At 40.6% G+C, this 25009-nt stretch overlaps 1 pseudogene across 1 annotated transcript in view; it reads right to left on the bottom strand.

Annotated features, from left to right (window-relative positions):
• Positions 1 to 23804, bottom strand: part of LOC308423431 (PRELI domain-containing protein 1, mitochondrial-like) — a 34445-nt pseudogene extending 10641 nt beyond the window's left edge. Inside the window, exons 1-2 of the transcript in view lie at positions 23714 to 23804; positions 22711 to 23368 (exon numbers count right to left, since the gene is read on the bottom strand). The product of the transcript in view is annotated as a PRELI domain-containing protein 1, mitochondrial-like (transcript). The remainder of the gene's footprint in view (positions 1 to 22710; positions 23369 to 23713) is intronic.
• Positions 23805 to 25009: the final 1205 nt, after the last annotated feature.

Consider the following 25009-nt stretch of genomic DNA (forward strand, 5'->3'; position numbering starts at 1 on the left):
TATGAATAAATGCATAGGTCATTAGCTTTGACTTGTTCCCTTGGTAGTTTGTAACTTATATAACCCATTTAAACTATTCTATTGTTGCCCCAAGGCTAATTACCTCTCCTGAATTTCATGCAGCTGACCCCCTGAGAGTACAGGGTGAATCTCCAACCTCTGACTGTCTCCCAGAGTTCCAATCTCTCTGCCAGTGTCCCATTTTCCCATCACCTTACCTTTGTATTGGCAGATAATGCTTCCACATGGTACACAAGAGGTTCTCTTTGAAAATATTAGTTTGCGTGTGATATGAAATCCTGAGACTTGTTAATGTCTCAGAATGTCTAAAATTAGCAGCTACAGAACCTTAACTTCAGTATTATTGCTAGTATAAAGTTTTGATTGTGACCAGTAGTTACCTGAAGACTTCTCTGTGGGTTGATGTTAAGGTGATATATGATTGGACAGTAGAGAGGTAGGCGGGAAAAAGGCTGGAAACCAGAAGAGGAGGAGAGACAGGGATTCGGGGAGGAATCAAGATGGAGCTGGAGAAGGAGGATCTAGATTCAGGGTTTAACTGGAGAGAGTTAGATACATTTCTAAAGGTTTCTATAGGTTTGTGGATTGAGAATTTAATATATAAACCTGATTGATAAGCAACCTGGTTTTGGAGTCATGTTTGTGGGGGTGGGGTGGTGGAGGAACAGAACACGCGAGGGCAGGCATATCCACCCGGGACAGAAGCAACAGGGCAGGCAGGCAGAGCGAACTGCCTGGGAAGGGGACCGCGTGGAGAGGGAGCTTGCAGAGCGATTGACAGAGTCCGTGCGTTCCGCTCCACACTGAGACCGTGGGGGCCGATAAAAGTATAAGCCCTCCTTTTAATATTTACTGCAACACCTTTTTCGAGATAAATCATGTGGTGTTCAGGAGTCCAGGTAAAGAGATTCGGGGCTGGAGAGCATCCTCACAACGTGAGTCATAGTTGAGATTTCCAAGAGGTAAAAGGGGTCCCAATGCCAACGCTTATCCTCCCCATCTTTGACTAATATCCTTATTTGGTCAATGGTTTTCTGCTTTCTGTGGTTTCTCCAGAGTCTAAAGCATTTTTTTACTTGAGGGGAAATGAGAAATAATGTTAATTAATATGCTCTAGACTATTTATGACAGCCCTGTATAGTGGGGATGGTATAGCACCTGCATTTCCATTTTGTGGCCATAGAAATGGTAAGCCTGGAGGGGGTTTATTTCTTGGCACAGTCTCTGAAGTCTCAGCTTATCAGTCTCTTTCTTCATACCTTAATAGATTTTTTTTTCTTAGGGTGACTCCTTTGGAAAACCAACATTAAGCTAAAATGCTAGAAAGGAAACAGGAATCAGAAAAAATAAACTGATTCAGGACTTTTAATTGTTCAGGTTTCATATTATTTATGTGTAAGTCTATAGAAAGACAGGTAATATCTGGAAGCAGTCCAATCATAGTATGAAACAGAAAAAAAAATGGCTTCTCTTTTCTGATTTACTTGAGTTTGCCATTAAAAATATCAGTAAGTTAATTAATCAGTAAGCATGGGCTTTGTCCCAATTAAACACTTACTGTTTGTCCTTTAAGGTCGTAGAGACATTAAAGGGGTGGATAAAACCAGTGAGAGGCCGAATATGGACAGTAAGCTGAAGAACTGAGAGTCGAGGCGAATTGCCTCGCTAGTCACCTGTTGTCTTTACATTTCGATTTACAGCAAACTTACAGTAGCCTTAATAACCTCTGTCATGATTGTATAAGGCAGAATGAATGTGCTAGTCAAGTGTCTGTTGCAAAAATACTTGAGAATGACGGTTCTAAAAATAAATAAATAAAAGTTTGGACTACTTTCGACATGCGAATAATAAACAATATTTACGAAGACTGAACCTTAGAACATCCATAGGCTTGTTTGCATTTCCAAATACCGGGGCAAGACTTTTTCCGGTTTGAAAGTGGCTCATAGTCATGGCCCATACCGCCGTGCTCCATGAAGACAGGATTTTTTTTTTTTAACGTTCAACATTCTGTTCCTTCTCCTCCCGTTTTATAAGCCTTACTGCCAGACTCTTCCTTTCCGTATACAGTCTCCCTTTGGCTTCCATGCAACATGCCTGTGGGGGAGGGGGGAGAGGGAGGTGGCGGTTTCATATGCCTACAAAGATCCTTAGAATACACAGATAAGTGGAGATATGATATTTTGTTTCTACATCTGGAAACAGATTATTTTGTTTAAAAAGCTCTCCAGTTGTATCCCTTTTTTCTCCTACTAACAACATAGGTTTTTTTTTTTTTTTTTTCCTATTTACAAAAGAAAGATGATTTTGGACTCTGTAAGTGTGAGCCCATTGCTTAACTTTTCTGAGACCCCGTGTTTCATTCCTATAAACATCTGTTTTCATCATTGTGAAATGAAAACAATACAGTACATGAAAATGTATCTCGTGCCTTATTTATTTTCAAGCCCCATTATAGTATCCTAATCTCAATCTGGAACCACTGGAAACGGTATAGGATGTTTCTTTATTTTTACCAAATCAGGAATACATGTAGTTGGATGATACAATGAAATTTCCACTACAGTGCTAATATAATTCAGGATCATGATCTTTAAACTCAAAACTATGGTGAAGGCACACATTCATCTGGATATGCTCAGATTGGCAAAGAATGATACTTGGTTTAAGAAGCATTTGATTCTGATTTTGTTTTTAACTGCAGAAGATATGACCTAATCTAATCATACCATGGCCTTTTTGCAGATGAATATACTTCAGGCTTTTGTGATAGGCCTTCTGTGGTGGTTTGAATGGGTGTGGTCCCATAGACTTATGTGTTTGCATGCTTGGCACAGGGAAATGACAATATTAGGAGCTGTGGCCTTGTTGGTGTTGCCTTGGAGGAGGTGTGGCCTTGTTTGAGTACGTGTGGCCTTGTTGGAGTGGGTGTGGCTTTGTTGGAGGAAGTGTGGCCTTATTGGAGGAGGTGTGGCTTTGTTGGGATGGGTGTGACCTTTTGGGGGTGGGTGTGGCTTTGTTGGAGGAGGTGTGGCCTTGTTGGAGTAGGTGTGGTTTTGTTGGAGGAGGTGTGGCCTTGGAGGAGGTGTAGCCTTGTTGGAGGAGGTGTGGTTTTGTTGGAGGAGGTGTGGCCTTGTTGGAGTAGGTGTGGTTTTGTTGGAGGAGGTGTGGCCTTGGAGGAGGTGTAGCCTTGTTGGAGGAGGTATGCGTCACTATGGGGGCAGATTTTGAGGTATTCTATACTCAAGTTTAGTCCAGTGTGGCGCATAGTCTTCTGCTACCTGCAGATTAAGATATAGAATTCTCAGCTCTTTCTCCAACACCATGTCTGGCTGCAGACTTCCTCGCTTCCCGCCATAGTGATAATGGACTAAACCTCTGAAACTGTGAGCAGCCACAATTAAATGTTTTATTTTATAAGACTTTCTCCCCTCTTCACAGCAACAGAACCCTACCTAAGACACCTTCCAAAGCTAATCGAGTATTTGTATGCCTCAGCTTAGCTCAGGAGAACCTTCCAAACTAGCTTTATCCAGGTCTCTTTAAGTAGCTAATTAGTGTCCCTGTTAGGCTAACAGCTGATTTAGTGTTAATTGTAACAAGTTGTTGCATATTTAAGGATAGATACAAGTGACCTCAGATCCATACCAGCTTCTGCAGTCGTCCATATTTCCATCTGAGTCAAATTTCAGAGTTCCAGGAACATCTCACAGCTAAAATATAGAGATCACACAGAAGGTTAGAAAGGGTGGGGCTACTTCCACATCTGCCACTATTAATCACCACATTGGCAAAGAGTCTGGCTGCATTCTAGTAAATCTGCAAGCCAAGTCTGGAGGGGGAAAGCAGGATGCCAACCAGCCTGGTAGATGAGAGACATTAGAGAAAAGTCTCAGTTCGGGTGCTCACTGGTGGGTGACTGGCTTCCATGGGTCACATAGAAAACCCAATATTGGCTTGAGGAAACTGAGTTCTCTTGGAAACAATACTCACGACACTGGTGGTGAGGATGGGAACAAATGCCTCTTCCTTGCATTTCTTGAAATATACATATATGTAATATGTATATGTATCACAGGACAAGTAATAAGTGCTGACATTTTGGAGGTTTTGTGACTTAAAAGAGCAGTTGGGTTACTAGCACACATGCAGTTACAGTGTACCTAGACTGCCACTCTTTTGTCACGATCCCTGACCTCCTCTGTGACATATTTCTCCTAGTACTTTTCTCACTTCACAATGTCCCCATTTCAGCATGACCTCTCCTCTTGACATTTACTAGCTTCATCCAACTTCAGCCATGCTCCTTAATCTGAAAAGACAGCTCACCATTATCAAGTGACAGCTATCCTTTTCTCTATGCCTAAAATACAGATTAAAGCAAAGCTTTGGCTATTCAGTGCAGTTAAGACTCTCGGGCCGAAATCTATAGGCAACAGGCTCCGCCTCACTGTATGTGCATGGCATAAATAAAGTTTTCCTGAACTACCTAGATCCGATGATTATGGGAATGAGTCAATCCAGTCGCTTAGGATGGATACAAAGCTCCTTTGTCCTCCCTGCCACCAAAACCTAAAGCTGAGTTTCTGGGTGCCAGCAGTTGGCCAACCATTCGGCTTTCTTCAGAGTCAGGCTGAACCCACGTAAGACAGGCCAAAACATCCAGTGAGGCAGAGACACTAGAGATTCTGAGGTAGAGTTGGATCTCTGGTGCCAAAGACCAAAAGGAATCTTTTTAGAAAAATAGATTTTAAACAACTCAGCGATTCAACTCGCAATCTCAATCAAATGTGAATTCTTTGGTCCTCTGAAAGTCTTCGATCTGTGTGTGGGGCTAGTGCTTCCATTAACTATCACACGTTCTCACCAGCTTAATCAAGGCTTCTCAAAGCCTATGACGTCGATGCCTATAAGCACATCACTACAGGCATCCCTGGAGTCCAGTTGGTCACTCTTGTCTCCTTCCTACTCTCTTGTTTAGCTCTAGAAACCTTGAGAGTGATTTCCATATGATTCAGGGAAGTAATGTGGCAAAGACACGGTAAACATAAGGAACACAAAGGGGAATATTATGTGTGCATATAAAGAAAGAGAAATAAAACCAGGTTGGTGGAAAAAAACCTTTATAGCTTGTCTCAAAAGAATTGTAAAATTAGCGGGAGAAGTGCATGCTGTTACGTTTTTACATTTTCATTTTGCCAATGGAAGGCCTCATAATATTTTTACTATACTTGTAGACGTGGCGCTTCTGCCTGTGCGTGGCTTAAAAACAGCCTAGGGAAGGGGTGGCTACTGAAGGTAAGGGCTGGTAGACTCTGGATGCGGCGGAGTCCAGCTTCCTCTCCATCCTCACCTGGCACCGAGCGCAGATGCCGGCTGTCAGGCCCGATGCTGTTGTTTCCACGTAAGCCTCACTCAGACTCTCTTGATAAGATTTTCTTGGGAAAATATTCCCCAGTATCAATTCTCATTTATGCTCTGCTTACAAAACAGAGCCGGAACAAACCAAAACAAATGTTAATTACGATCAAACCTCAGAATTCTTAACGTCTGTATTTGCTCCGTTTGGCTCTGATGTAGGCAGAGAGTGGCCAAGGTTCTGCCATTTGTGCCACTTGATTCAGAGCTGACGTTTCTGCATCTGTATCACAAAGTTTGTGAATTTTGTCATCGCGTCTTGGACTCCCTAAGGTGACTGTATTCGGGCACATTTTTGTGTTCAAAAGAATTATTTATTTCTTTTTTGTATGTGAGTACACCGTCATTCTCTTCAGAAACACCAGAGGAAGGCGTCAGATCCCATTACAGATGGCTGTGATCCACCATGTGGTTGCCGGGAATTAAACTCAGGACCTCTGGAAGAGCAGTCAGTGCTTTTAACCACTGAGCACATTTTTTTTTTAAAGGAGGTAATAGGTGTTGAATGATGTCACAAAGACAGACCTCTAATCCAACGGAGTTGTTGGCCTTATAGTGGGACGTGATGGAAATTTAAGTCAGGAAGGAAGGCTGTGCTAGACAAAAAGTTGGCTTTGATTTTGGATTTCCCATCTTTATCTAATTTCTGTTTCTTAGGCCACATATCCTCAACAAACTAACATACAGTTGACTTGCTTGGATTTATTTATTCACAATTAAGAACAATTAATTGTGATATTTGATTATGAAGCCATGTTTCCCAAACAGCCTAATTGCTACTGCTACAGTGGAAACAAAAGAGTTGGTAATCATTCATTCCATTGCTTGGTTTCCACAGAGCTCATCTAATTTGACAAAGTTTACACCCAATGGCTGTTCAGGTAGCTAATCACCCTGACTTGCCAAGTCCTGCTTTTGTGTGCTCTTTACAATGTGGTAAGTTTTGATTTCATCTTTGCTCAGTTGCTTTTCTCATCTCCAGAACGAAAGGCCTAGCAGAGGCAATCATGGGAAGAAAGTGTTTCTTTTCTCTCTCAGTTTCAGAAGGTACACCACACCGCTAGCATCTCATAATGCTGATTCCCACAGAGAGGCATGACCAAGAAGCGGAGAGCTGGGGCTGGAACCAGAAGCACATACAACCTTCAAGTGACAAATTACTGCCCCCACCCCACCCCATGTTCCACGTTCCACATCCCAGAAGTTCCACAGCCTTTCAAACAGCACCATTAGTGGGGACCAAGCCCTCAAAGCATGGGTCTCTAGTGGACATTCCAGACTTAAATTGTAATGCCATCCCATCAAGAGCATCAAAAATAATCTGTGTAACTGTGATTCCTAATCTAGAAACCATAAAACTTTAACAAATACGATTTTATTATACAAACATACCTCAGTATGGTAAAAATAAAAGAAACAAAGCCATATTGAATACACAGTCAAAAAGTACATGACAGATTAGAAATAAACACTTGGCCACTTAGAGTGATAACCAATAGGAAATGGTCAAAAGAAATGGATAAGCAATTTACAGCTTAAGTAAACCACATACACACGCACACATACACACACACACACATGGAAAGTTTATGTCATTCAGAGTAAGAAAATTGCAAAATTGAGTTTTTCTGTGCTGTCAGTTTTATTTAATGATGTTGTAAGAATCCAAAAGTTTGCTGGCATATTCCATTCCTAGTCTATGGGGCAGAAGGTCTCTGAGGCATGGTGGGAAGGAAATTTGGAGAGTGTCTGGGAAATGTCCCAAATAAAGTGTATAGCCTTTAGAATTCAGGTTTTCTTCATGAAAATTGATGTTATATCCTTCATACATGTCCAAAAAAATAACTTTTCTTAAAGGAGTTAATGTAGCATTATTTGGAAAAGAAAACTAATTCAAAATTCTTAGAATGTTAAGTACCAGAATAAATTGCAGTGTCTGTAAAATTGAACACACCGGATCTTTCAAAAGAGAAGAGCTTGTGAACCTGGTACAGTTTGGGTTTAGACATGAAGCTTTACCAAAGGACTTGAGTGAGGTTTTAGGAAGTCCTGCAGACATGACAGCTCCAGCTTCAACAATGGGTTTGTACTTGAATTGGTTTAAAACTTAAAGATATTATTGGGAATTTCAGGAGGTGGGAGCTGGTTGGTGGGAGAAGATGACCTGGGAAGTGTTTTGAGCATCTTTATCACTTCTTGTGTCGAGTTTCTCTCTGATCTTTGGCTGCCATAACCTAAGAATTCTTTCACAAATTTCCACTACAGTGAAATTCTGTTCCCCAGAGGACACCCCAGTAAATATAGTTGTCTGACCAATGATCCCAAAACCATGGCAGGAAATCAGTTTTCTTGTTTAAAATCACTTGTCCTGGTGATGAAAAACCAGTACAAGTAATACAGAAATGTCTAAAATACATTTTTAGTGACTAAGAACTGGTGAACAGCAAACTTATATTAACGTGTCAGTATTAAAAAGAAAAAATAAGCTGGCATGACAAAGGAAGGGACACTTCTGACTTTATATTCCCTCACTTTTCTGTCTCTCTTTCTCTGTCTCTCTGTTTTGTGTGTCTCTCTTTGTCTCTGTGCTCTCTCAGTCTCTCTGTCTCTGTTTCTGTATCTCTGTCTGTCTCTGTGCAGTCTCAGTCTCTCTGTCTCTGTCTCTGTGTTTCTTCCTGTCTTTCTCTGTCTATCTCTGTCTCTGTCTCTGTCTCTTTCTCTCTCATTTTTTTTCTAGACAAGATTTCTCTGTGTAGCCTGACCTGGAACTAGCTCCGGAGAGTATGCTGGCCTCAAACCCATATAGATCTATATGCTTCTGCTTCCTGAGTGCTGGACTTAAAGGTGTGAGCCACCATTGCCTGGACTTTATATTTTCTTAAAGCAATTTTTTTTTTTGTTTAGCTGTGAAAATGTATGAAAGGGATTCTAAAATCTACTGAGTAAGCTGCATCCCTTTCACTTATTGTCTGATAGGAAGAGTTTCTTCCTTATGTCCACTTTGAGTAACTCAACTGGAGTAGATTGATTTGGCAACATAAGGCATTTGACAGGGAAGAGTTCCCACCTATTGTGAAAGTACAAGATTTAAAGGAAGTTTGGCTTTGAGACTGGAAAATACAATTCTATGATAACCTTGCCATAAATTAAAGTTTTGGATTATTATTTATGGCACGGCATCAGAGAAATAACAGATGACTTAGAAGCTACCTTTGAGCTTAATTTTATTTTTCTCACCAAGAAGCTTTGTGATCATGGAAAAACTCTTTCACTTCTAAGTTTAGCCTCATCTCTTATTAGGTTGGAGATAACAGCATGATCTGTAACTACCGTAGCAGCTAGAATTCTTGTCCTTTGAGAACATTGGGACTCAAGAGCTGGCAGTGAGCTGCTGGTTATGCACCATACTATTATTAGATGCCTTCTAAATCCACCGTGATGGTGAAAGTTCTACAAAGTCACTCGGTAATCACAAAATCAAAACAGCCTATAAAAGAATGTGCCATGTGACCTATCTGGAATCTCACTGTGTCTAAACTCACTGGCTGTTAGAACTCAGGCCATAGAAATGGAAAAAAGTAAACAGTGGCTCAGCAGTGAAACATATCCGCCAAATATTTACCCGAAGTTTGGGCCATTCAACTCTCCGGAGAAGAGCTTGTAAGCCCCTGCCAGGCTATCATGCTTGGACGTTATGAATGGGAGCAGAAGGGCACAGAGGAGAGAATGACATCAGCCATGACTGCCAGCTAAAGTCATGATCGTGCCCTGAAGGGATCTGTGAAGTAAACACAAGCCCCTGATCTCTGTTGAAAACTTCATTTTAGGAGCACACACCTGCACACCACTTGAAATGTGAGGCCTCTGCTCTTCCGAACACAACTGTAATGAGGACTTCTGTGGTGGGTTTGCAAAGAATGCAAACAGCAGCCACTTTCTCAAGGCCTGGTGAAAATAGAAACACACATTGATGTTTAAGTACATTGTTGTACACGTTCAACTGCCTTCAATTATTTAATCCCTGAGTTTTAGATGAATTACTGTTTAGATGTTACTGCATTCGGTATCCAGGTATTTCTCTGTGATTAAATATAGAAACTCTAGCATGAAAGTCCAGGCTGTGATAAATAAAATACTAAAGTATAACTGGAAACAAGGAAGCGTCACTGTAAGGGAGGCATTGTTCTAATGCTCTCATGGAAACCATAGTAAACAAACAGTTACCTGCCCTGCCTTTGATTGAAAGCTTAGGAGTCTGGTCTGTAACACTTTCCAACAGTCTCTACCCAAGATCTATCATTTGCTTTAAATGATGGGATATTCAAGAGCTGAACAATGATTGTTGCAAGTTGTGAACTGCAAGAAGAAGAACCACTCGTGTATCTTGGGAAGTGATATCCTCTTTTGGACTATGGAATAGTGATCTCAATTCCTGTTAAGTTTTTGTTTATGGAAACACAGGCACCACAAGGGGGTTTAGCTTCCAAAGCTTTGCTGTCACTGATTTGAGATTAACAAAACTCCTCAGTGATAAAACCACAAGATATTTTGTCACTATTCTAACCCAACCAAACAACAACAACCAAATAAATTAGGGAGCTGCCTGGGTGTCCTCTGTATTTTTGTGTGATATGTGCAGCTACGTTTTTTTCATTTAACATTCCTCCTTTGCCGTGTTACATGCCCTTGTCTTTCTGAGTCTATACTACACATGTTGTGATGAGATGCAAGAAGCATGTCTAGAATGAAAAGAAACCCATGTTTTCATTGTTCAGGTCATGCTACTAACAAAGATCATCATGAAGACTCAAATCTTGCATGCTGATTAAATTGCACTTAAATTGATTTAGTAGCTCTATTATAAAACATATTGAATAAGTAAGTAAATAATAAGTAATCATTGTAACTATTTAATGAGCAATTAGTCTATAAAACAATTTATCTATTGGGTTTGTCTTTTCTTGAATTCAGTTTTAAGGATATGGTTTTGGGGAAGAGATTTACTTACCAATGATTTTCCATCCTTTTTTTTTTTTCTGTGTTTGCTTTTGCTTTGATTTCAAGACAGAACTTAAGATATACCAAAGCCACACCCATTTAGTGAATGAAGGAGAGTAGGAAGGAAAAGGCAGAAAACTTAGGATTCCACCCAGAAACCAGATTGTATCTACTTAGAAGACAGTCTGGAATACCGAATTCAGGCTCAACATGATGAAGCACAAAGACTCGGATCTTTTTTGCTGCTAAAACCTTGAAGACTAGACTGTGTGAGATATCAGTGTTAACAGACTTTCCAATATCTTAGTATTTATTTTATGTGCTTGCATATGTCTCTGTGTGGGTGTGTGCATGTGAGTAACTGTGCCTACAGAGTCCAGATGGGGCACTGGGACTCCTGGAGCTACGATTACAGTTGTGAGGCATGGGTTCTGGGAGCTTAACTGGGGTTCTCTGAAAGAGCAGAACATGTTCTTCATTGCCAAATCATTTACATAGTAGGAGTAAGACATTTTTATCCTACCATCCTTGGAGGCGTACTAGAAACTAGATAAAAAAGGAAAAGGTAGGTTATGCGTAGGAAGCTACAAACAAACACATTTTAAAAGGATGGTCATTTTTTTTTTTTTTTTTTTTTTTTTTTTTAGAAGAGGTGAAGATTTGAGTTAGGTCTTAAAAGCAGCGTGGAGAGGAAGGAAATGGCTCTTCAGCAACTGCATGGGCAGAGGTGGGTAGGTGAGTCACGAGTCCCAAGTAATCATTATATTATGTTAAAATCCAGAGCCAACAATCTGCACAAAAATAAAGAAAATAGTTCATAGCTATGTTCTTTAGGAAGTATTTCTGAGTAAGGTTTATGGTGTTCGTAAAACATATGTCTATATAATTTGTGTCTCCGGAGGAAGCATCCATAACTGGAGGCAAAGGCCCAGGATCCTGTTTTCATTTCTGTGCCCTTGTAGCTCCCAGCATTATTCCACAGATCTCGGGAAAAATTCACTTCTCATTTATGGGTAGAGTAGAAACACACGGGGCTTTGATAGGATAGGCAGGCAGAATAAAAGGACAGGTCTGGAAAATAAGGTGTTGGAGGAATGAAGATGCATAGAAGGGAAGGGGGTTATATCACAGAGAACCAACTTTCCTAAGCAATTTCCACATGGTAATGTGGTTGTGGCACAGCCTCAACCATTCACCTTAAAAGCTGGGGGAAAGTCTCTGTCTATCTTGCTCTTGTTCTTCCAACTCTAAATGCCTTTCCTTAAAAGTCAACAGAAATTGAGGCTGAGCGTGTATGATTAATACCAACCTGTCTGGAACATACCTCCATCACTCCACGGTCTTCCCATTTTTCTTAGAAGCTGAGAAAATGCTTTTCACAGCTATGATGACACAGCCAGAAATATCACCTTTTGAAGACATCGTAACTGTGAGATATGACACTCGTTTGGCCGTTAGGAGGTTATTTGCTGTTGTCATTAAATACAGCCCTGTCACTTCCGCTCACCTGGGCCATATTTCCTCCTTCAATAGACTATCCATAAATATCAGCTCAGGTATAAATAGAAATAATGCACATTTCCAGCTAAAGAAAGTATGCACAGCAGAATACTGCTGGAGGGGCAAAGGAGCCAGCCTTCTCCAGGTGGGCTTCGAAAGCTCCGAGGCCTTACACTCCGGTGGGATCTCAGAGGCTCAACTCTGTGTGACTTCAGGTCAGTTAGGCATCATTCACACCTGCCAAATTCAAGAATATTCTAGACTTCCCACTTGGTGGCCCAATTAATTTGGCTGCCACTTGATAATTGGGATGGTCAGAAAGTAACTTTAGTTACTTTAAATATTGTTAACAATACATTAAACTTAAAAACACGTATACTCCCAAACACTGAGGAGACAAATGATATACTCATTTTAATCCAAATAATTTTTGCATATCATAATTTAATCCTTGAGAACTTTTTTAGGGACCTGGTGATATACAGGAAAATATTACAAACCGAGGCTAACATTTTTACTCTTATTGCAGAATAAGGTAACTGATCTATTTGTGTGAGATTTTGTAGCATGAAGGGCTAGCACTGGAGGTGCTTGTAGAAAAAGCTGAGCATCGATTCCCTATGATTGACAGCTTACCTGAGCTCCGTGGAAGAGAGGACAGGAACTTTTGGCTGGACTTCCTGGGGAATGAGGGAAAGAAGAGAAACCGAGAATCTTCCTAACATACATGGATGTATTTTCTAGAAAACCACGGGGAGTGGCTAGCTCACAAGACTACATATTTATGGCATTTACTCTGGGAAAATTAATGCTTGAATGGAATTTACAGACCTGGCAAATTTACAGCTCTGATTTAGGGATGCTCACGATGACCTGCTAATCCAGAACCTCCCCTTGGCGATGAGCGTTTATGTTCTAGACCCTACAATGTATCTTGACCAAGTGGAACAGAGCCCATGGAGGGGTGAGACTTAACATCATGTTGTGACCTGAGAGCGCTCAACGGACTTGAGAGAAGAAAGGCTGTAGTTCTCCCAGATGTTGACCTTTCCTCACCTGCCTAATTCATAAAGTTGATTTATTTGGCTAGCCAAGGAAACAGGCCTTGTTCTGAGGCTTCTTTTTAAGAGAGACAGAGACTGAGAGATACGGAGTGATGATTTTTGGCTGTTTAAAAGTGATCTAGCCCTACTTCATTTGCCTGATATTAAGGCTGGAAAGTCTGTTTACCACACAGCAGATGGGGCATTGTCTTTGAGAGACAGACAGACAGAGAGAGAGAGAGAGAGAGAGAGAGAGAGGGAGGGAGGGAGGGAGGGAGGGAGGGAGGGAGAGAGAGAGAGAGAGAGAGAGAGAAAGAGAGAGAGAGAGAGAGAGAGAGAGCGGTTCTTGCTGGTCCCATGCCCAAAGACATTCAAAGTCTTCCCATAACTATTAGAATAAAAATTTCACTTCTTTTCATAGCTTGGGGGACTCTTTATAACTGATTGTGTGATTGAGATCTTCATACCCTGTCAACTGTGGGAAGATTGGCACTGCTTACCTATGACTTATGTTCTGAGATTTTTATTTACTGCACCTATGTTGACCTTCTTGATTTTCTTCAGAGATTCTTTGATGCTGTCCCAAAATTTTGCCTGATGTTCCCGCCTGGAATCTCATTTTCAAACACATGGCTCAGAGTACTGAGTACCTGCTCTAAGGCATCTGTGAATGAATCTGTAACCTGATTGGCTCATTCTGGTCACTTGTCTCTCTCTGGCAAATTATTTGACCTTATTTCCTTTCATAGAAACTAACATGGCCTTTCTGCTCATGCTGTCCCCCATTATGCTTAATATATATATATATATATATGTATATATATATATATATATATATATATATATTGTTTGTTGCTTGTTTAACTTACCTATTTCTCAAATAGGGATGTCAATTTCCCCAGAATCAGTTACTTTGTTTGTAGATAGATAATATTTGTTTGTAAAGAATAGCTAATATTTTAAGTCAACATATTCAATTTATTTTTACACTTAAAATTTTACATATTTTAGTATTTAAAACAAATTAAATTAAAACATTTAAATTTATTTAAAATATAATTTAAAATTAATTTAAAATAATTTGAAATTCAATTAAATTTAAGTACACTTTTATTATTTTCTTCCCCTTCTTTCCTGTGGGCAGGCCTGAAGTCTAGTTAGAGAGTCGTTGCCTTCCACTGACAAAGGAACTGCTATAACGGGTAAAACTGCTAAATTCTTGTTGGATTGTCCTTCCTGGCTTTCATTTTATCTGGTTAATAATAATACTCTCTAACTCCCTTTATAAAGTACTGTACAACCCAAGAACTAGAACCCTGTGAAAGACTGTGGTTGCTTGTGCTGGCTCCTCCTCTCCCTTCCAGAGTCCCAAGCCATCCAGTGAATGGGACTATGAGTGTGTGAATCTTGTGCTGTCATTTCCCGATCACCATATGGTAAATATATTGCAAATGTCCCTGCAAATACACATATTTCACAGTTCGCTAAAATTTATATTGTTTAGAATATACATTTATTTTAGAATTTTTGAATATTGTGTTAATGAACATAATTGCCTGCAGCCTTCTAGGATTCATCTTTATTACTCCATTTTATAGTTTTAGGAGTAGTCTGTATCACTTGGATAACATCTTTTATGTTTCAGTGTGTTTTGATGTTATGTGGTCATTGTTCCTATTTCACAGCTGTGCACTTGCTTCTCATTTTGTGATTCTATTAGAGTTGTTTTCAAGACAATGGTCTTCACTCAAGAGCTGAGGACACTCAACAGAATCCTTAAGATTTATACAAAGTCGTCGAGACATTCAGTGAGGGTCAAAGTTCATATTCTTTGCAGAGTAATTTTTCCAAAAGTAAAGATGTTTGTTAGGTGGAGTAGTATCTTGAGTGTAGTGTTCTTTATGTTTGCAAAAAGTGAACATGCTCTGCACTTCTTGTTTTTCTGCCGAGGGAGCCTGTCCTTGCTTTTCAGAGTCAGACTCCTTTTTCTATTCCAATCTGTACACACAAGTCCCCTTTAAGTTCCTACAGCAAATGTGGTAGAGGAAAAGGTGTACTAATGGCCCTCGCTGTTAGAATATTAAGTAACGTTCTCTGCAGAGTCACCACCATAGCAAAGCAAGACTCAGAAATGAGAGCCCAGCCCCCAGTGTCAACTCTTGTAGCTCCTTGCTCTTCCAGGGCTCAGCATCTCAGATGAAGGTCTGTCTTTGAAAGCCACTTGGACACACTGCCTAGGACTCTGGTTTTCATCTTCACAGTCTTCTAGGAAGTGCAGCCTCGCTACTTCTAGTCCTTTCCCCCAGTTTTGTTCCTTGAAGAAAGAGTGGCTATCCAGCATGACTCCCATGACATGGCATCATCTAGATCCTCTGTCCTAGACCCTATTTTCTTGGTTATAATTGGATTGATGGAGGCAAGTGCCTCACTTGGTTTTTGCATCAACTACTACATATTCTCAATAGTCATTATAGGGTCCACGAATTTACAGGGAGAACGAAGAAAGTTGTGGGTAGTATTTGTGATCAAAATGCTTAAGATATAAATGTGAACGGCACAATTGGAGAAAAATATGACATGTAGTATTGTCTTAACCTTGTGATGCTGAGATTTATGTTGTTGAACAAAGTGACCATTGATATAATACTTGGAAGAACTACGCCATAGTAGGTAGGGATTTCTAAGATGCTCGTGGATCCTATGTCACCTCTTGGGTGATCACATGATAAGAGGAATACTTTCAATACATAAATCTCTTTTGCACAGAGATTTTACACATTATAGCTTTGGAAGACTGTTTAAAATGCAACCAAATGTTCTTTCAAAAAATAAAGTTACTGGTATCTCCATTATCTGATCCTATTCATCTTAGATAGTTTAGTGCTAATGCTGAAGACATAGCAGCATGTTGTGATGTTACATTAAACAAGAATTGTGTATGTGGTAAGACCACAGGCATGCAGAATAATGCCTCCTTATCTATGCCTAGAAACATCATTGATAGAAATCCTCTAAAAATCAAGTGGTAGAATTAGAACGATCTTCCCGTTTTGCTGACTGTTCCATGTCTTCCTTAAGAATATATCATTGTTATAGGGAGAGATGATAGCCAGACTAAAATAAATCAGGCATGACACCTTGTCAATTATGAACACAAACAAAAGATCTACAGCAGAGCGAAGGAGGCAGGCAAGGGGACCCTGCGCTGCATCTGTCTCTGCATAGCTTGAGCTCCCTCCATTAGAGACCAGAGGAGGTAAATAACCTCTTCCTGGATGCTTGTGAAACATCTGGTCTAGAGATCCAATTCAAGAGCAGAGATAGGCTAGAGAAGTGAAGTAATTTACTCCACATCAAAGAGACCCTCAGACCAGACGGAATTGAGGGATCAGTTAATGTGTGACTGTATTTTGAACATTATCTGGTGCACACAATTTTTGGATAAAGGTGAGTTACTATTGCTGTGATTTGTCAAATTATAATCTTGACTTACATGTTCTTCATTTTAAATAAATATATAGTAGGGAATCTCTAAAGAATATGTCTCATATAAAAATAATCTCTAAATGCCACAACAGTGAATCTATCTCTAATGAGAAGGAGAAACAGAGAGGAAAGTCCTTTGTCAGCATCATGCAAAGGTAATGTTTTTTAGGCATTAGGAGGTTCATTTTCGAAACAAGCAACTAGAATTTTTTATGGGGGCAAAAGGTAAGAGAACTTTCAATGTAGGATAAGCTTTTTAAAAGTGGCTGTTTTATTCAGTTCCATAAATTTTAGTGTGTAATGCTTATTTTCCGTTGTTTCCTCTTTCTTACATGAGTGACATTGCTAGGTAATGACTCTTAAATCTATCTTTAACATAAAAGTCACAATTCCTAAAAAATAATGAAACAAAAAATGAGGGAAACAGTTGTGTATCATGTGGATTTCACAAATATAGTTATCTTTACAAATCCTTACAAACTATGGATTAAAATAACACAAAATATTTAATGTAGTTTTTAAGAATACTTGTAAACATTTCTGTAATCTTAAGGACACTGTCATGAAAACAAAACAGCAGCCAACAGATTGGGAAAAGATCTTTACCAACCCCACATCTGATAGAGGCCTAATATCCAAATATACAAAGAACTCAAGAAGTTAGACATCAGAGAATCAAACTCCCCTATTAAAAAATGAGGTACAGAGCTAAACAAAAAGTTCTCGGTTGTGGAATATCGAATGGTTGAGAAGCATCTAAGGAAGTGCTCGACATCATTAGCCATCAGGGAAATGCAAATGAAAACAACCCTGAGATTCCACCTCACACCAGTCAGAATGGCTAAGATCAAAATTTCAGATGACAGCAGATGTTGGCGAGGATGCGGAGAAAGAGTAACACTTCTCCACTGTTGGTGGGGTTGTAAACTCATACAACCACTCTGAAAATCAGTCTGGCGGTTCCTCAGAAAATTGGATATAGTACTACCTGAAGACCCAGTAAATCCACTTCTGGGCATATGCCAAAAATGTTCCAATATACAACAAAGACAAATGAACCACAATGTTCATAGCAGCCCTATTTATAATAGCCAGAAGCTGGAAGGAACACAGATGTCCTTCAGTGGATGAATGGATACAAAAATTGTGGTATATTTACACAATGGAGTACTACTCAGCTATCAGAAACAATGACTATGAAATTCTTAAGAAAATGCATGCATCTCGAGAATATCATCCTGAATGAGGTAACCCAGTCACAGAAGAGCAGACATAATATGCAGTCACTGATAATTGGATACTAACCGCAGAAAGCTCTGAACACCCCAGAAAAAACTCACAGATTATATAAAGTTCAAGAAAAACAAAGCCCCCCACACAAAGAAAAGTTATTATGCTTAATCTTTACACACCAAGAAAACTTTGACTATTTTCAGGTTACATCTTGTTTTACATGTACGCTATGCTCATTGTAACTAGTAACATTTTAATGCATACTACCAAACCTTTTAAAAATACCAAGTCCTGAGAAAAATGTATTTATTTATATTTAATGCTTTTGATAATCTGTATATATATCTCTATTTTTTAATTTTAAATAAAGTTGTAAAAATGGAAAAAAATACTTGCAAATATGATAATCAATGTAATTCCTGGTAATTTATATCTATATATATGGTGTATGTGTAGATCTGGGCTAGTGTACATGAAAGTGCACATGTGTATGTGTGTATATGCGTGTGCATGTATAAGTCAGAGGTTGATATTGGGTTTTTTCCTCTAAAAACGCTATTTTTTGATAGAAGAAGAATCAGAACAAGTGAAAAGAGTACAGAACTTTTGGTAGACAATATTTTTATTTCTTACTAAAAAATGTGTTAAGTAATTTCATATATTAGAATATTCATAATACACATGGAAAATTTTAATTAATTAGATTACAGTTGTCTTAGTCGCTGTTCTATTGCTGTGAGGAAACACTGACCAAGGCAAGTGCTATAAAAGAAGCAATCTCATTGAGGGCTTGCTTATGGCAGAGAGCAGCCGGCAGGAGCTCTCCTTCCAGTCTGTAGGGACGTGCCGTGGAGTGAGGACTGGGTCTGGCATGGGCTTCAGCGCCCACCCCAAGGACATGCCTTCTTCCAACAAGGAGATACCTACTCCAACAAGGTCACACCTCCAACTTCTCACATAGTTCATCACCTGGGGACTAAACATGTAAATATATGAGCCTGTGGATGATATTCCTAGTCAACCAGCCCCAGCAACAAAACAAGCCAGCTTATCAAGTAAGCATCAAATTAGATCAAAGCCAACTCGAAACTTAATAGTTAGGTCTAGTAGAAATTTAGAAAGCTTATGACATGCTTTTTCTTTTTTGTCCCCCAATAGCACATACTCAGGGAAAACAGTCTCATGGTTGTAAGTTAGCAAAAGTGTGTGACAGAGTGTTTGATACAAACAACATTCTTTAAGGCACAGATGTAACTTGACAAAGAATCTGTGCTATAAGACAACTGGAGATGTTTTCATAAAGGCCCTTATTAAAGAACTGTTATTAGTGCCAAGTAATTGGGAATAAATTAAATATTCCACAATGGGATAATAGTTTCAAAATTATGCCACTTGGAGTTGAATATATTATATGAAGTGAACACTAAAATATTTGAGATTTACTGAATTTGCAGAAGGCTGTTTTGTTCAGAATTAATCAAGTGAACGAATTACAATAAAGCATATTTAATATAATTATTTTAACATAAATATATATACTTGCACATCACAAGCACACTGAATTAGAATCCATTGCCTGGAAAAAAAATAGATACCAATAGGCTAACAGTGTCATCCTCTTGATATAAAAGTATAAATTTCAATGACTCCACTTCTTCTCCTCCTCCTTTTCTTTCTCTGTCTCCTCCCCTGCCTCTGTGTGTTTTGTTTATAAAACAGGTAAGTTTTTTTTCTCAGCATCAAAATAATCTGGCTTTTCATTTCAGCTACTAACAGCCATCTTTTTTGTCTATAATCATTTCTGAAAAGAGTCAGAGACAATAAGTGAAGATTGTTTAGAGAGGTGATTCCAGGAAGCAGAAAATCCAGAAATAAAAAAAAGCCACTAACATGTGTGTTTGTGTGTGTGTGTGTGTGTGTGTGTGTGTGTGTGTGTGTGTGAGTTACTAGTAGACGGAAGCTTTGCTCAGCAAGCCACCTCCCCAGTGTGCTTTGTGTGACTGCACTAAAGCACAGTTCCACCTTTGTGGAGGTCATCACTTCTTGGTGGAGAGTGACCCCACGGGGTTAACTCTTGGAAGCTGCCCTGTGTGAGGGCTGAACAGACTGGCCTGGCTCCAGGGGTGAATCCTCAGGCAGAACAGAGAGCTGAGTATGCAGAAGAGAGAAGCTGATGGAGTTGTCTGCTGAAACCGCATGACTCTGGTGAGTCCTGGTGAGAGGTGGGTAGAGAGCGCCGCGCCCGCCCACTTCTGCTCTTATGCCTGCAGACTGTGTTCTCAACAGCCACAGAGTGGGGCTTCCATCATGCCACCTTCCATTCCTCCATTCACAGTCCTTTTCATATCAACCATCAATCAATCAATCAATCAATAAGTGCAAAGCAATCAGACAAAATCCAGAAATGCTGATCCAGCTCCCATAGAGCTTTTCTTTCCCCTTTCATCTTCCCTCTCTCCCTGCCCTTACCCCTACTCTCTCTCTCTCTCTCTCTCTCTCTCTCTCTCTCTCTCTCTCCCCTCTCCTCTTTCTCTTTCCCTTTCTCCCTCCTTCCCCCCTCTCTCATCCTTACCAGCCCCCCCCCATGCTCCCATGTATGCACACACTCAGGCCATAGTATTGGCTCCTTTGCCTAGAAGGCTTGTTTCTCTTACCCGTGTGCTTTTGCGCACATTCTGCGTGCTTCTGACCAAAGCCATTGGCATTTTGTGCAGGACAGGAACACCGAATCTAATCTGCCCCCTCCTGCTCTTTTGTTGTTTCTCACCATTCAGGTAGAAATCATCTGATGATACATTTGTATGTTTTCAAACGTTATTCCAACCTCATCTATTTACCTACAGTAGAGTGTGTGTTCTGTTAGGACAAATTTTTCCTTTTGTCTTGCTTTAATTATTTCCCCAGTGCTAGATTACTGTAGGCACATATGAGAGATGTATGTTAAGTGTTTATTTAGTTAATGTGGAAGAGCGAATGAATGGGAAAAGCATGAAAAGCAACTCCTCATTGTCCAAAGGAAAACCAGAATAAGATGGAGACTATGCCCCAAACCAGGCTACTTTGGTGTTTTCTTCTCAGAGAAGCCACCCAAACTAGCCCACTGTAATTTTTGACAACTTGCTTGGTTCCGTTGTTGTACAGGTGCTATTCCTCAGAGTGCTGACCTTACTGGCCAGACCTCTAAGACCCACAGATGCAGTTGACATTTAGAAGGCACTCTTTGAGCCGTGTAGGTGGTAAGTATTGTTCAGTATTTTCCTAAGAGCCGTGTAACAATTCCCCAGGTGTCCTAATCTAGTTTTGTCTGTCCTCTGGTAGGACAGGTGACCTGGAGTGTCAAACAAGAGGAATTATTTGATGCAGTCAGGCCTTGATAAGCCCCTCAGTACATTCTCCGTACTAGTTCTGACTCAGTTTGTTCTTTTGGTCGAGCTGGAAGGAAGGAACTGATAAGCTATACAGTCTTGCAGCCCAGACTTCTTCCAAACACCCTCTGCCACAACCAGGAAAGAAGGAGCATTCTTCCTTCTCCAGTGTTAGTGGTCCTGGATCACTGCCCCAACCTCCACTCTGTCTCACTGCTGCAGCTTAGGAAACATGAGGTCCACCCACAACTCTCTTCCAGGATTCACCTGAATTAATAACAAGACTCCACACTGAGAAATGATAACATCTTCTCGCCAAGGAATGTGGAGTGTTTGAAAATGTGCCTGGATAATCTATCCTCAGCACCCAGAGACACCGAAGGGCATCCATTTTTTTTTTCCATGATAGGAAAATGAGTTTGGGCTTGGGTGTTTCCAATGCACCATATGAAAAGGAACTACAGAGCTGAAATTTCATCTTAAGTCAGTGATATTTTCTCTTGTTGGATAACATATATGTCTAATTGGATATATTCCATATCATTCTGTTCCATAGATAATAATTACATGTTTCAGCATACGTGTTACCGTGTGAGAATCCGCCTTCCAAGATATGTACTGTCCTACACTTGAATTACAGCCTGTAGTTTTTAAGAATAAATATTGAAGAGGTTGCTTGTATCTCTTCAAAGAAAGAGATTCTCCTTTCTCTACTCCTAATCCCGTATTCTTTTCTTACACAAATTATATAAAACTATTAGAATTTTCCATTTACCATATAACTATCCCTAAGTGATACGAGGAAGTTTCTTGTTTGTGTGTTTAACAGTGTCTTCCTAATATACCCAAGTCGGAAATAATCAGTACATTTCTACCTGGGGCTACTTTAAAATAATTTGGGGTTCCTAAAACATCATTTCATTATACTTCAGCTGTTAAAGAGATTACATTTAGGAACTTTTGTGAAATTCTTACAGTCTTTCATTTTTATGTATGACAATACTTTTGCGAAATTCTTACAGGCTTTCATTTTTATAACTATTATACATCTTCTTAATCTTGGAGCTTCTTTGCTATCACTCAAACACTTTACTCTCTCCTTCCTAGAACTACACATGACTATGGGCATTCTCAAGAAATGAGTCAATTTGCTTTCAAATCAGATAACCCACTGATTATTCTATGCTTATTTTTATTAGGAGCATTTTGTTAAGTCCTTTGTAGGGATTGTGTAATTTCATTCTTTTAACTTTCCCGTGAAGCAGATATTAACCTCTTTCATAGACCAAACAATCAAGAGTTTTTTTTTTTTTTTTTTTTTTTTTTTTTTTTTTTTTTTTTTTTTTTTTTGTGGAGGGGGTGGCTAATCAAATCATGTTGAGTGCCTGTTATGTGCTAAATATTGTTCAGGGTACTTGGGGCACAGCAGAGGATAAAACAAGGAGCCCTGCCCTCGGGAAGTGTACAGTCTATCACTGCTGTGACCTCGGGCAAGTCACTGCACTCCTGTGCCCAGTAGACAGAGCTGGGCGTGGTGCAGATGCTGACCAGGACAGGGCCCTGACCCACCACCCTAGACAGCAGAGGGGCTGCAGGCTGAGCTTTAATAATAAGTACCCTGGGGAGAAGGAAGGAGTATGCTGTACGAGATGCTGCTGCTGCTTGGTGGCGGCCTGGTTGGCCAGGTCCTGGGCCTTCTCTGTACCTGCCCGTGCCGTGTCCTTTGCTTTCTCTCTGGCCTCTTTGGCCGTCTCAACAAGGGATCTGAAAGGGGCCTCACCTTGTAGCTTGGCCAGGATGTATTCAAAGCCCTTCATTGTCTTGGTCACATTGCTTTTGAACCAGGCAAGACCAAATTCCTGGACAGCTCTGGAGACGCCAAATAAACTAGAGATCCAGGCTTCCCGACGGATTTCCATCCAGCCGCTATTGTCAGAGTTCACACAGTAACACATCGTTCCTCCACCACCATCAGCCGGGCGTGGTTGATGTTCCAGCTGAGGGTGGTCATGGTCTGATTCTGCGGGTCTACGATAGAGTCTTCCAGGATGTACACCGAGTGAGCAACGCTGGCAGGAAACAGTCGCTCTATCCACCGTGGCATCCTGTTGGTCTTGGTCAGGAGTCTTCGGGACAGAAGCTTCTGGTCAGGGGTCACCCCCTGGTGCGCTATGTCTTCGGTTAAGACATGTTTGCTATAGGGATTCGGGTACCGTTGCCAGAAGGCAGTTAACACTTGGTCCCAGGAACTTCGGAGCACGCTCTGGCCCAGGAAATACTTCACATCGTCCCAACCCGAGTGGGCTCAGCACCCGTGAAGCATCAGGGTGAAGAGCCCGGGGGTGGGGGACACGCGGAAAGGCACACGCCCGCCAGGCTCGCAGCTCAATCACCGCAGCGCCGCGCCCAGGTCCCTACAGCCGCCATGAGGGGCTATAGGACTGCCAAGAGTTATTTGAATTGGTCACTAGAAAAATGGTCTCTTGCCTACTGTATGAATTACAGGTATATCTTCATTGCAGGTAAGATTCACATACTACTTTGGAAATTTATAACATAGTTGTAAGTACTATTAAGCGATTCAAACTTCCAAAGAGACAATCTTAAAACCTTCACAGTTTGAAACAATGGAGGTAAATTCCTCCTCACCCCAGTGTTTGATGCGCTGACTTCCATGGGCTTTGTGGATATAGACCCCTCTCATCCGGTACTTTTGCTGTCTTTTGTACTTCAGAAGCATTCTGTTCTAGACGGTCTGTAGAGACGGGAAGCTTGAAATGGGCAAGCCTATTCCTCAAGTGCGTCACTCTACTCGGCTGGGCAGACTCTGAGTTCAGCCGTGTATTATTTCCTGGCTAGGGAGTTGACTGAGCTAAGACAAGCATGCAGACTTTAAAAATAACAGATTGATTCTTCTGGGTGTCTTGTCACTATGCACACGAGAAAATTTCACCAGTGTGTCTGTGTCAGACTCTCAGGTCATGCAGAGTCTCCTGTGTCATCTCCTGTGTTCCAAGTCAAAAACTTAGAGGAAAAGTTTTCAGGTCTGGATCCAAAACATGCAAACACACACACACACACACACACACACACACACACACACACACACACACACACACACGTCCTCACCACTACCCTACTCATACCCAGTGATCTTTAGGGTGCCAGGATACTTTGATAGCTTGTAAATAGCTTGATCCTTAGAACCTCATTTAAATTAAAAAAAAAAAAAAGCTGGGTACAGATGTTGCACATCTGTAATCTCGGCATGCCTGCTGAGAGAAGGGAAGCTCAGTGGCCAGACTAGCATGTGCAACATGACAAAAGAAAGAAGAGAACCTTTGCTACCACATGTGGGAGGTGAGAATATGGGTACTTCTGTAAGTTGTGGTTGTCAGACATCCACATGGTCCTCCCCAGACACAGCACACACAGACAGACAGACAGACAGACAGACACACACACACACACACACACACACACACACACACACACACACACACAGAGAGAGAGAGAGAGAGAGAGAGAGAGAGAGAGAGAGAGGAAGAGAAACTCAAAATCTATTTTTAAAAGTCTCCCATCTGCAAAGAGGCTTAGCGATTATGCAATCCTGCTCGGCAATCTTTATGAGGGTGACTAATGTGATGGATAATTTGATGTTTTTCTGAAAATGTTCCTGAGATGGGTCATCTATTTTTGGAAGGAAACATGAATAGCAGAAGGGTCCTGGTGCCAAGAAGGTTGTGGATAAAACCCCGCTTAGTCCCCTGTAGACAGATTTTTGCACTGGTTTGGGTCACTCTTCTTTGAATGACTTCTCTGTGGCTGCACCTGGTGTCGGCCCGTCTTAGGGATTGCTGGGCCTTTCCTTCTTATTTTCTGCCAGTGCTACAAAGCTGTTTCAAGTCTTAAGTTTTCAAGGTACCATTTTCTTCAAAAACATGC

This window comes from Micromys minutus, assembly GCF_963924665.1.
Source record: "Micromys minutus genome assembly, chromosome: 8".
Taxonomy (NCBI): domain Eukaryota; kingdom Metazoa; phylum Chordata; class Mammalia; order Rodentia; family Muridae; genus Micromys; species Micromys minutus.